Source organism: Gobius niger, assembly GCF_951799975.1.
Source record: "Gobius niger genome assembly, chromosome: 20".
In the NCBI taxonomy this organism is placed as follows: Eukaryota; Metazoa; Chordata; class Actinopteri; order Gobiiformes; family Gobiidae; genus Gobius; species Gobius niger.
The window spans coordinates 27,278,124-27,290,264 of NC_136871.1; positions in this window are offsets into that span (position 1 = coordinate 27,278,124).

The following is a 12,141-nucleotide window of genomic DNA, read 5'->3' on the forward strand; positions in this document are numbered from 1 at the left end:
GCATGGTTTCAGAGCAACACAGTTATTAAATATTTGTCTGTTCTTATGTCATATCCTGTGCTCAAATAAGGAAATGAAATAATAAATACTGCAAATAAAAGAAAAGCAGGAGGGAGAAAAAAGTGGGACATCTTTAATCTCAAAGAACCCGGCACAGATAACTATTTTTTGAAAACAGTTGCTACAAAGTGGGGTCCTTGATGTCAGCACTGTTTAGCATTTACCACAATGTAAAAGACACAAGTAGCAACGCGATGACAACAAAACATCCTAAACTCACTGAATTCGTCCGCTAACTTTAGCTGTAAGCCTGACAACTTAGTCAGGCATAGTCAGACCTATCGACTTTCCATTGTGGCGGCATTGGAACCTTTTTCATGTAATTTGCATCTTGAAATCAAAGTAGATATTTGCATGCTTGAAATTTGTTTGAACAAATTTCTGTCCTGTTGAAGCTTTGAGCCAATCCCTCGAACAACAGGCTCCATCTGGGCAGTATGTGGTGGGATAGAGTGGTTTGGGGAGTCTCCACAGCCTAAACTGAGCCGATCTGTGCTCAGAAGTGGGTCTAAGCTGCTCCTGGGGTCACCTATGTGATGGGGGAGATAAACAGAAAACATGCTAAAAAAAATATGTGAACGTGCATTTTTTTCCCAACGGCATGCTAGCAATCCTATGGCACTGTGATAAACACAAAATGTCTGGTTTGATTTAAAATTCACTGGACACTTTTGGATTTAAAATGACACAACGTAATCCAGGAAATACAGAACACAGCACTTCACCAGTGGAAGAGAAAACAACCAAATTAAACAGTCAAACGTTATAACACATTTAATAGAAGTTGATTTGGGAAAAGCACCAGTACTTTTCCAGACATTTCTCTGAGGTGTTTATGTTGTTGAGACAAATACCACCACACTTTAATTATGTGCCAGGGCCGAACGCATCACACCGAGTCTCATTTTACAAAACAGCTCTAAAACAAGGCCGTGCGTGAAGCAAGGATTTTAGGCCCTGAGTTTTAATGCGAAACCAGAGACACTTGTCCTCAGTTGCTCCCGTCAATGAGCGCTCTCTTTCTGTCACCAAGAGGCCAGAGAAACCAGAGCCTGAGCGGCAGAGACAGGCGCGGCGCGTTTATGGGGATCCCAAGTCAGGACCTCGGCCAGAACCTGGACCCAAGTCAGGTCTGGAGCCAGATCTGGAGTCAGGGGGCAGTCAGCCAGTCTGTCAGTGAGATCACAGAGAGGAGTTCATTGCTTTTAGTGGCCCTTTAATGATTAATGTGCGTCAAAAACAACAGGCCATCTTAAACTTGAATCCTGTTCATCATTTTCATGTGCATCATGAAAGGGTAAAGTAAAAGGAAGGACGCAAGACTTGTTGGTACAAAATGACTGACCCGTGTCCCAACCAAAAATACACAGTGAATAACAAATAAATTCAAAAAAACCCTCTGGCATCGAATTTTGCATCGAATTTTCTTGTCTTTCACATTAACAATCTCCAAACTGTTGGATTGAAGCGTCCATTATCTACTCTTGCTGTAGCTACTTTTAGCCTTTGGCCTTGAGCAGAATACCAGAAACATAGCTCCATTTTGAGACTATTTCAAACTACCACCATCAGCACTGTCGCACTAATACATTTGTGTGTAACCATGGACAGCAAAGTGCACTGACCTGAGCGCGGTTCTGATCTACCAACCTTTGGGTTATTGACTATCAAATGAGCCAGGGCCACATTGCCTGTGAAGACCATTCAGATGCCCACATAACATCAGTTTTGCATGTCTGTATTACTCTTGCTGACAATAACCACAATCCAATTAAACGGCTTGTCTTGCAAATCTCTGCACATAAAAGATATTGCATGTATTCCCTATTCCCCAGCTCTATATGCGCACACAATCTCCTGCTATTGGATTGTAAATTCAGCCTGTCAGAGAACCATTCTTCTGTACAATAATCTCGGTGTTACATAACCGTCCCCTGACCCTGTCCCCCCATCGTGTCAACCAAATCCCCCCCGATCAGAGAAAACCAACAGGGAAAACCAGGCCAAAGCTGAGACAATGAAGACGCCAGTGAAAAGGGGGACATGAATGTAGGTCTGCTGCTTGGCACGCAGCAAAGGACGTTTCAATTCAGTGTGGGGAAAATACAAGCCGGTGGAGAGAACACAGGGTCAGGCTGAAAAAGCAAAAGTCACGTCAAGAGCTCTATGAATGCCCTGTGTCAAGACCCAATGGATTAGAGAGCGCAGACAACACGGGAGGGAGACTCCGTTGCCATTGCAAGATCAACAACAAAGGGATTTTCGACTTTAATCAAAAGGTCACACACAGTACACAGAGCACTCAATGAAGATTTCAAACTGGATTACTGTCTTGGTTGATTATGTATTACAGAAGAGAAACAAACTTTGAAGACCACCACTGTGCTATGTTTCCCCTATCAACCTTAAACATGCTCAATAATCATACACAGACATACTCCAGACTCCAGACTCATTTCGCCAACTGGCATTAGAGGATGGGTTAAATACAAACATGACTGCACTCCACTATGTTGAGCTCATTTAAAGATCACACGCACTAATATTTGGTTGGACCGGCTTCGCTGTGGCATTGTTTCAATAAGCTTGTCAATGTCAGAAGATCCAGTGTTGCTTTCACTCAGTGGTGGCCAATCCATCACGCTCCCTGAACCACTCTTTCACAATGTCAGTCTGATCATTCCTGACAGTGTCATCTTGGAATATGCCCGTGCCATCAAAGAAGAAGAAACCTGATCAATCAGGATGTTCAGGTGGTCGGCTGATTCATTTGGGCACATAGTGTTGTTGAACCAAGACATGACCAACTGGTCCCAGATCATAGCAGTTGGTCAACCCCAGGTGGCGACTTTTTCGTTTTAGGCTTCTCAGATCCAAACCACAATGACGACACCATGGCCATTCAGGTCAGGCTAATGAGCTTCGGGTTACCCAACGACCCGGAGACTCACCACAGTTCTAGACAAAGGCAATTAGAGACAACAGGGGAGGGCTAACAGCAACTCTAACGTCTACTTCTTGGATATGAGGTGAAAAGTCAAAAACAACTTAGTACAGATGACTGCTTTTTGAAATGATTTCTTATGGAACATGCTGGGTTGACTGAGAGCTTACGGAGCTTATATGACTCCAACAAAGCTATATTTCAAAGCCAAGACATATGAAGAGGGTTTCCCCAGGAAGTGCATCTGGCATAAAGCTGCACAGTTTAGCCCAATACAATCAAAGCACACATTGTGTATACATACACATACATACACATACATACATATATACATACACACACATACATGTAGATCACCGGCAGCTCCACCACAGGAAAGAATAAGAAACCAAAAGAGTTTAATTGGTTCAGACCTCTTGAGACAAAAGAGAGGAAAATTTCCCTGAGATTGGGGGACTTTCTGTTGAAGACATAAATTACAGGCTGTGTCAGAGATAAGAGGATGCGCTGCCATTGAAGGGAACATTTTAAATATAGACGAGAGCGGAACAAGGGGGGGGAGAAGACAGAGGACTAAAGAGTGTGCAATTAGCGTCCATCTGCAGCACTGTTCCTCCTGACAGGGCTCTTCTTAGACACTCTTCAGAGAATATACAGCATACAGTATGTAGCTTATAGTATTTTCATCTCACAGCAAGAAGGTCTCAGGTTGTCACCCACTGCTTCTCTCAACATTTGAGAGAAGACAAAACGCTGTTCACGGTAACACAGCGCTCAGTGCTTGTGTTTCACAGCTAGTAGGCCCCGGTTTCCCTTTCCGTTTGGAGTTTGCACGCTCTCCCCGTGTCTCCGTGGTTTTCTCCGGGTACTTCGGTTTCCCCTACGACTAAAAACATGTATTTTAGGTGGATCCTCCAGCCAGATGATTCAGCCTGACTCAACATCTGGAGATGGGTCCCCGTGCGTACTGCCGTCACCCACTGCTCCGGTCCTTAGGGGTTGCCCCGCGGCATCGAAGGATAAAGTGCAGGGGACAAATTCCACAACGGGGAAAATGAAGTATACCTTAACTTGCCTTAATACACGAATCACATGCACATCAGAACATGGTTGTAAAGGTGTAACTAATACAACTGAAGATAAATGAAGGTAGATTCTATGTCTAAATAAGCATTTCTGTGAGGTGGGGCTTCCTAAATCTTCCTTACATTGAGCTAATCAGATTTTGCTATTGTGTTATTAGCATGCTGGTTAAATATAATTCTGACACATAATGGCGTTGTTGGTAGTGCCCTGTAATCTCTGCCCGCTCCACTCTGCTGCAGTTGGAAAGCAGTAAATCTGAAATGTTACTCAAGATTCCCATTACGTCACGCCATTAGATGATCAATGGCTTAATTCATTTAAGCCTTGGTTTAAGTCTGACACGCTATCCTCCCTCAGAGGCAGCAGGGCCCGGACTCCATGCGCAGCGATCTCTTGCATAAGATCCGCAGGAAAATTGAGATGTCGGATTTTCTGTCATCAGCTAAAGGGAACGCGGGCATCTCGCTTTGCTTTACTCTCAGCGTGACACGAAAGACCGAATCCTATAAGTGCAAACCCCCCCAAAAAGGACAGCGGAACTCAGGGATGGGGAGTGTTGAAATGCATGACAGGCATTTATCCACATTCATCTTGTAGAGCGGGCCGGAGTGTCAGCAGCTGCACCGAAGGGGTCACAGCTAGAGCCAAAAACGCACAGAGGGGCAGAAGGTCAAGACCACTGTCGAGCAGGGGTTTGGAGAAATTCTGAGAAATACTGCATGTTTGCGCACAACAGATGTCTCAAAATGACACTGCTATTGTTAATCGCTTCATAAAATGTGAGAAGTCGCCTCCATCATGCAGTCTATGTAATGCACAACACTGCTCTCTGTGCAAAGCTATGCGTGAGCTGGGGCCACTGTGGGGAGGCCTGGGCCTTGTCTGTTGACAAAGAAAAAAATCCCACCGTCACAAATCAAACCTGCCTCCCCCCGTAGAGACATGTCACGATTACATAAGCTCCGCACACTGGGGAGGCAAAATGGATTTCTCAGCTAATACTATGCACGCAGTATGTGTATATGGGTATATATAACAGTACATACTCATACATCCAATGACTGACATTCACGCCACATACATTCAGACAATGTCTAACTTTTTATTCAAAAATAAAGACCCAGCCACACATTCAAAACATTACCCATAATCTACATGTACCATTTCCTGCATCCCCAAGCTATGGTTATATAAAAGCTGTCATTTCAGTCTATGTTGCTCTGTGCCTTATTGAGAGTTTTGAGTTACTTCGGAAAAGATTTATTTCCGTTGAGGCCTGGATTTGCAGTATAAATGTTGAAACAGCATTTAACCCTGAACTAAAAGATCCAAAAAGAGAGATTTGGCATTTATCAGTGAAGACATTTTCTCCATTGTTATGTTAATGTTATGTGCAATATAAAACACAGTCTGTTGGTGAAAGACATTCATAATGAACTTATGAAACTGTTATTTATCACACTCTACACATTCTGAAAGAACGGCCACTTTACTGTCGGCGTCTTTCCATTTTCATGGGTGAGGGGTAGCATGGCTCTGTAGGGGAACAGTTATGTTTATACACTGGCTGAAAATGTTATCAGAAAATCAATTGATCAAACACTGTTAAGTCAGCAGCAGAGAGTTCAAATACACAAAGATAGAAGTGGCATTAACATTGGGTTTTTATTCTAGCGCTGGTAATTTAGTTTTATGATGTTGAATGAATTGTGTTGTTGATAGAGTTTCATGCAAGTTAGATGATTTTGGTTGTATTTTTTTCACATATTTTTTCAAACGAGTCCACTTTTTCAACACAGCCTAAAGCTGCTAGAAGAAGAAGAATCACTTTGGATAACATTGCTGTAGCTGTCAGAATAACACCTCAGGGACTGGGATACAGTAGTTCGATGAAGGCGTAATTGCACCTTTTGTGATTTGCTATTGCGACCATTGAAATGGTGATTTTGACTTGGTTTAGGTTAAGTGCATGCAGTTACATCACATGTTCATTGTTTTTGGCAGTACTTCGAAGTATTACCTTGAACCAAAGTGCAGGGTCCAAGGTTTCATTGCTATTTTTGATTTAGCTTTTCACCCATTTTCTGTGTCTGCGTGGGTTTGTGGGAAATCTCAATTGCTGAGTTTAACAGACTTATACAAGAAAAGGATGCAATGTTTACAATGCATTCAAATCTATTTTCATCTTACATTTTTGGGTCAAAATCCAATCTAGTTTTTCTTTGGTCTTCCCCACTGTGAGTAAGAGCAACACTGGATAGGGGATAGTTTCATGCTAAAGCTGTACTATTTCGAGGCTCTAGTGTTTGATAAGTTGTTTTTTGGTGTCATGTTTCGAGATTGTGAACCAAATGCCACATGCACGTGCCGTGTCTAACACCGTGTGGACACATCCGTGCTCATTATAAAGAGGTGTTTAGCTAGAATAGGATCCGTGCCTGTTCTTTGTGGTCTAATGCTACATGATAGTCTACAGTGTATCAGAGTTTCAGCAGCTCAGGGAACGGCTTCTTCACTTATTCATCTTTAGCCTTTCACCTTCTGTGCCACACGTGCAGCGACGCAGTAATGCAACACCACAGAAGCAAAAACACCACACAGGACCATGGCTAAACCTTTCTGTAGGGCTGCAAACGAGATTCGCAACAGTATGTTCTGTACATGGACGTGGAAAGTAAATGAACAATTTGCACAGCGAGGAAAGTCACTTTCTGAGTGCATATGTAAGAACTTTAAATTGAGAAGTCTCACTAGAAATGAAGGCTGTGGATTTAAAATATTGAAATATACTCAAGAAGTTCCCAGGAGCTATTAGCATTACAGTTCAGTGTGAAAGAGGGGTAGTAAAGGAAGAGACATTCAGCAAATTGTTGAGACCAGAGAAAACCAACAACACTGGGGCCCTTAGGCCTAACCACCAGACAAGGGCTATTCAATGACCTTTTTTTCTTAGTCGTTGGCCACTGGGCCGGTCATTTGACACCCCACCTCATATTTTTGGGATAAATCAATGTGAAATTCAATACCATCATTGCTCAATGATGGTAATGAATCATTGAGAATCAGCAGATTAATGATAATCACATGATCACACTTTCATAAAGCAAAAGTTAATGTTTCCCACACTCGTTACATTCCACTTCTGGCAGGATCTGCCTATTTGGTACTCATACTTGTCACACTATTGTAGAAGAAGAAACTATTTATAAAGCACCCTTCACAGATAAAATCACAAAGTGCTTCACAGAGACACAAAAACAACACGTTACAGAAAAATGTACATAGAAACAGATTTACATCTACTATTGTAGTGAAGCTTAAATCGTCGACTGGACTGGGTTAGGTTGAGTTGAGGACTTTTCGTTTACTAATTGAGTAATACTATTAACAACTTGAATAGGTGGGTGTTGGCAGTTTTGGTTCCCTCCACCTGGGAGGGGCCTGAGTCTTATATAAGACTTCTCTGGATTGGGTACGGTGTCACATTCTGACCACAAGAGCAAAGAAGATTCTGTGAATACTTAGAATCAAAACTTTCTCAACTCAACCTGACCCAGGCCATTCGACGATTCAAACTTTAGACGATAAATACATCATGGGCGAATGAGAGCCTTCACGAACTTGTGAAAAATAACTTCCAAAAGAAAGGAATTTGCCATGATCTAGTTGTACTAAAGGCCCCAGGGGACAGAGAAGATGAAGTCAGCAGTGGCTGAGTCCAAACACGTGCGAAACGTGAGAGGCCTGAAGTGTGATAATTAGTCTGCTGATAATGAGGCGGTGCATTAGAGACCCGGAACGGGACAATCACGAGATGGGCTGAGAAAATGGGTCACGGTCATGGTCTACAGCCCATCAAATAGAACTAAAAATATTAAGTCAATGAATGAAGAGCAAAAACATCAACAATGTGATTTGGGTAAAAACAAAACCAGATGCAGAAAATGCTTAACCAGCAACTTGGAAAGTCACGAACTGAGATAGAGCCTGAGGTGAGGCTGATTTTGCGATTGTGGAGTGTGATACATTTCCAGGTGGCCGTTGCTGTCAGCAATACAAAGGAAATCTTATTAGAGGCTAATTTCAGTGGAGCAAATCCTGGGATCAGAATTCACGGTCACCCCCACACACTTCAGAAGTTATTATTAATGACATAGTTCCAATTGGATTTTGATCAAACACAGTCCATAGCATTTAGTATTTATTGTATTTTGATTTTGAAAAGTGTTGGGTGCTTTTTATTTGTTTTTGCGTAATAAAATACTGTATACAATTGCTTTGTTTTCTTCTTCTTCTTTAAATGTTCTGCCATGTTCTTTCCTTACACAGTTGGTGCTTTTAGCTGACCCCTTGTAAGGCCAGATGCCTTACTGAATAAACTGCTTGGCTTTGATATTAACCTTGGACATCAGCAAACAGAGACAGTGACATCAGCACGTCCTCTCAGCAGCAGCAGAATTCTGTGGTTTGTGTAAACAGAGGGCAGCTCCAGTGATGCGCGACATCACAGCCCTGTCCAAACACTCGGAGGAGCATAATCATATGTGTTTATTCACCTGGTGCTTAGAGAGCTCATATCTGCTGATGGGACAGTCCTAAAACCTGACATCTCCACAGGGGATCAGCACAAGCTTAGTCTATCATAGGGATTCTGGACTGACCTGTGGAGCCAAGTCGTCTACATCAGCAGCAGCACTTACAGGAATCACCAAACCATTTATAAGGCTGCAGCTACATACAGGAGGCTGCAGAATAAACAAGAATTCATAAAGTGCTGAGTGGGGCGTTCACCTCTGCCTCATTGTCTGGACATGGCCATGAACTACAGTGCGGTCTACAGGTTGTGCACAGGAATGTGCCAAGCGGCAAAATGTTTCTGCAGAGCTAAGTAAGCTAATGTTAATAATTATAGGATGTCTAACTGGACTTTCTCCATATTTCATGAACAGATGACAGTCAACCTTGTGCACAGGGCAGCTGCAGATTTAAAAGTAGCAGTACCAGGTAATGCTTTTCCACATAGACCCTCTGGGCAGAATGCCAGGAGAAACTAATTATATTATCCAAATATTTACTTCAAATTTGTTGATCATGGGGCCAGTGCATGCATGTTAAGAAATGCAGTTGCCTCAGAGCAAGAAGGTTCCAGATTCGATTCCCCGCTGAGAGCATATTCGCCTCGCACATGCACTATCCCCACCAAATAAATACATGAGTTAAATAACATAACATTACATAAAACACGCCAGCATACACAGACACTGGAGGAGACGTGGGTGAAGTGTTTTGCCCAAGGACTCAACTCGAATATGCAGCAGTCAGAGCTGGATTCAATGTTGGATCAGTGGAGGAATGCTCTGCCATGGAACCTTGGTCTCCCATCTGGGTGGATGGAATATTCTCAAGGTGCTACAGCTCTTACATATAATAATATTTAGGAATGCCCTAAGTGGCACCAAGCCCACTCCACTAGCACCCTGCCAGAAGCCCCCTGCCCCTGAACAAACTGACAAAAGCTCTGCACTGAACTCGCCGCCGCAGCAACAGCGACCTTTGCACAATCGAGGGACCTCTCATGCCGCCACTCCTTTAACCTCCTATAAATAAACTCTTTCCAACGCCTGGTCAATGGGAACTCTTCTTGTTCTTACCCGATATAGACTCACCCAAGAACTGCCGTGCCTCCGGTTCAGCTCATTAGTCTGGGGGCATGTGTCGCGGGCGCAGGTCTGGTTACTGCGCGAGCCATCAACAGCCAGACGCCAGACATGGACGTCTGTTACTGACAGGCCTCTGGAGACAAGCCGCGAAATGCTTCTTGGACACTGTTATTTCGTACAGTGGTTAAAAAGGAGGATAGGTTACCCTAGTTAACATCGTGTGCCCGTTCCTTCACAGTGCAGTCATTTTAAAAGGCTTTTTGGACAATGTGACCCAGATATAATCCCCCCCCAGCGATATGACACTACTGAGATCATTGGATACTACTTGTATGTCGTCTCGTACATGGACTTCTAGTACTAAGCTTGACTAGATGTGGTTTGGGAGAAGAGCAGGTAGGTTTCCAACGTTCAAAAGCAAGTCAAAAATGGGGAGGGTAAGGTGTCCCAAAAGCATGGTGTTAGATTTTTTCATAATGTCAAGCAGTAAACATCAAATTAAGATAGACATCTCGCATCAAATGTTGATTCGTTTTGATTCGGCCGATTTTCCTTGTATGGAAGAGCTAAAAGAGGATATTACAAGGAAAAGAAATGGTGGTGTGGCCATGACAGTAAACTCTGCTTAACAGCCTGAAAGTGGTAAAACATGAGTTGTAAAATGTGAGCAATCGGGATGTGTGGACGGGTTTGTGAGAGCCAGCAACCAGTGCACAACCACCTATGTCCTTCTGTTGCATGTTTGAGAAGGGACAAGTCGGGTACAGGAGGTTCAGCAAAATCTGAATTGCGCAAAATCAAATCGAGGGTGAAAGAATGAGACAGTATTTCACACATGAGCGACTGCCAGAGCCGCAATTTGGAGAGATTGCTGTAACTTTAGAGCGGCATGTCTGGAGAGAGATTAAGGCAGATTAACAGGGGAATCCATTACCGACAGTGAGACGTACAGTATCGGGATCGCCAAACCATAAACTCGACCTGAAATGAGACAAATGTAGACAATTTTTTTTTTTTTTTATGGTACTTTTAGTGGTATGTTTTCTGGTTGATTTAAAGAGTGAGTGGAGATGCTGATGGAAGGTTACTCCTTTTGGCTTTTGGGTCACATGGTTGATCAACATTGAATACATATTGGAGGGAATTACTGTGAGGAGAATCCAATAAAAGTGTTTATTTCAGCGCCGACTACATCTATTGAAAAAGAAAGTAGAGAAACATTAAAGCAGAACTAAGTAACTCATGCCCCTAGAGGCCAATAAGCGTTAAAGTAAATACTACGCTGAAAGACAAAGGAGCGAGGGATATTGTACATCGAGCCACAACCCAATTACACGATGGAGATAAGTTTTGTCACTCAAACCTGGCTGTAAACACTACTAAAGTGGCGCTAGCCCGCAGTTAGCTTCGCCCGTTAGCCTGATAGCTTCTTCTTCGTGATTCCATTAGTGTGTATTGCGCTTCCGACCCGGTGCAGGGAACGTTGCAAGTGTGGTTTTCTGGCCAGAGACACCAGGGAGAGATGAAAGACCCTCCAATCATCCCATCAACACTTGTATTACCCCCACAGGGAGTACGAAAAGGATTTATTAAGATAAACAAGTTACTTAGTTCATCTGGACTTTATTCATAACTACATGTTGATACATAATACAGAATTGAATGCTAATTGCTGGATGGATTTGAACATGCCGTGCTTCTTTCCCACAGTCCAAGTGAAGCCTTCAGCAGCTTCGCTTGTGCAGCCCCGGTGTTTGTGTAGCAAAGCCAAGGCCAGTGAATGGTAAATGCTAAAGGCAACAGAACGTGTATCACTTTTGCACCGACATCATTACAATAACAATCTGAAAGAAGCACTCGGGAAGGCCTGAAGAAAACCTGCTTCATTTGGAACTTTCTCTGGTGACTTTTGTTCCGTAAATAGTCAGGACTGAGAGAGGGCTATGACGGGACAAGTTGCGGTCCAAGAAGAGGAAGTTGGGAGTGGGCTTTTGAATAAATACAGGAAGCAGGTTGAAGCGTGCGTCAGGCTGAGTGAAACAAAGGCTCTTCCTGTGCCTGATCTGAAACGGCCACGCTTCTAAAATCAACACTGTCCTTAAAGGAATAGGCCACCGTTTTTACATACCAAAATATGTTCTTACCTCACTTTAGTCGAGTTAATATATCCCCGTCTGGTCTTTGTCCGTGCGCTCACACATACGCAGTCTCTCCCACATGTCACATAGCTCCGAAAAAGCTCACGATAGAAGCTACCAAGCTCTTCCACGTGTTCCCTATTTAAATAAAGTTACGTGAAGTGTTTTCATGCGAAGTATATTTACACAGAAATGTAACATGTCGATTTTATAAGCAAATAAAAAGGGGGACTATATTGTGAGGCGTAATGAT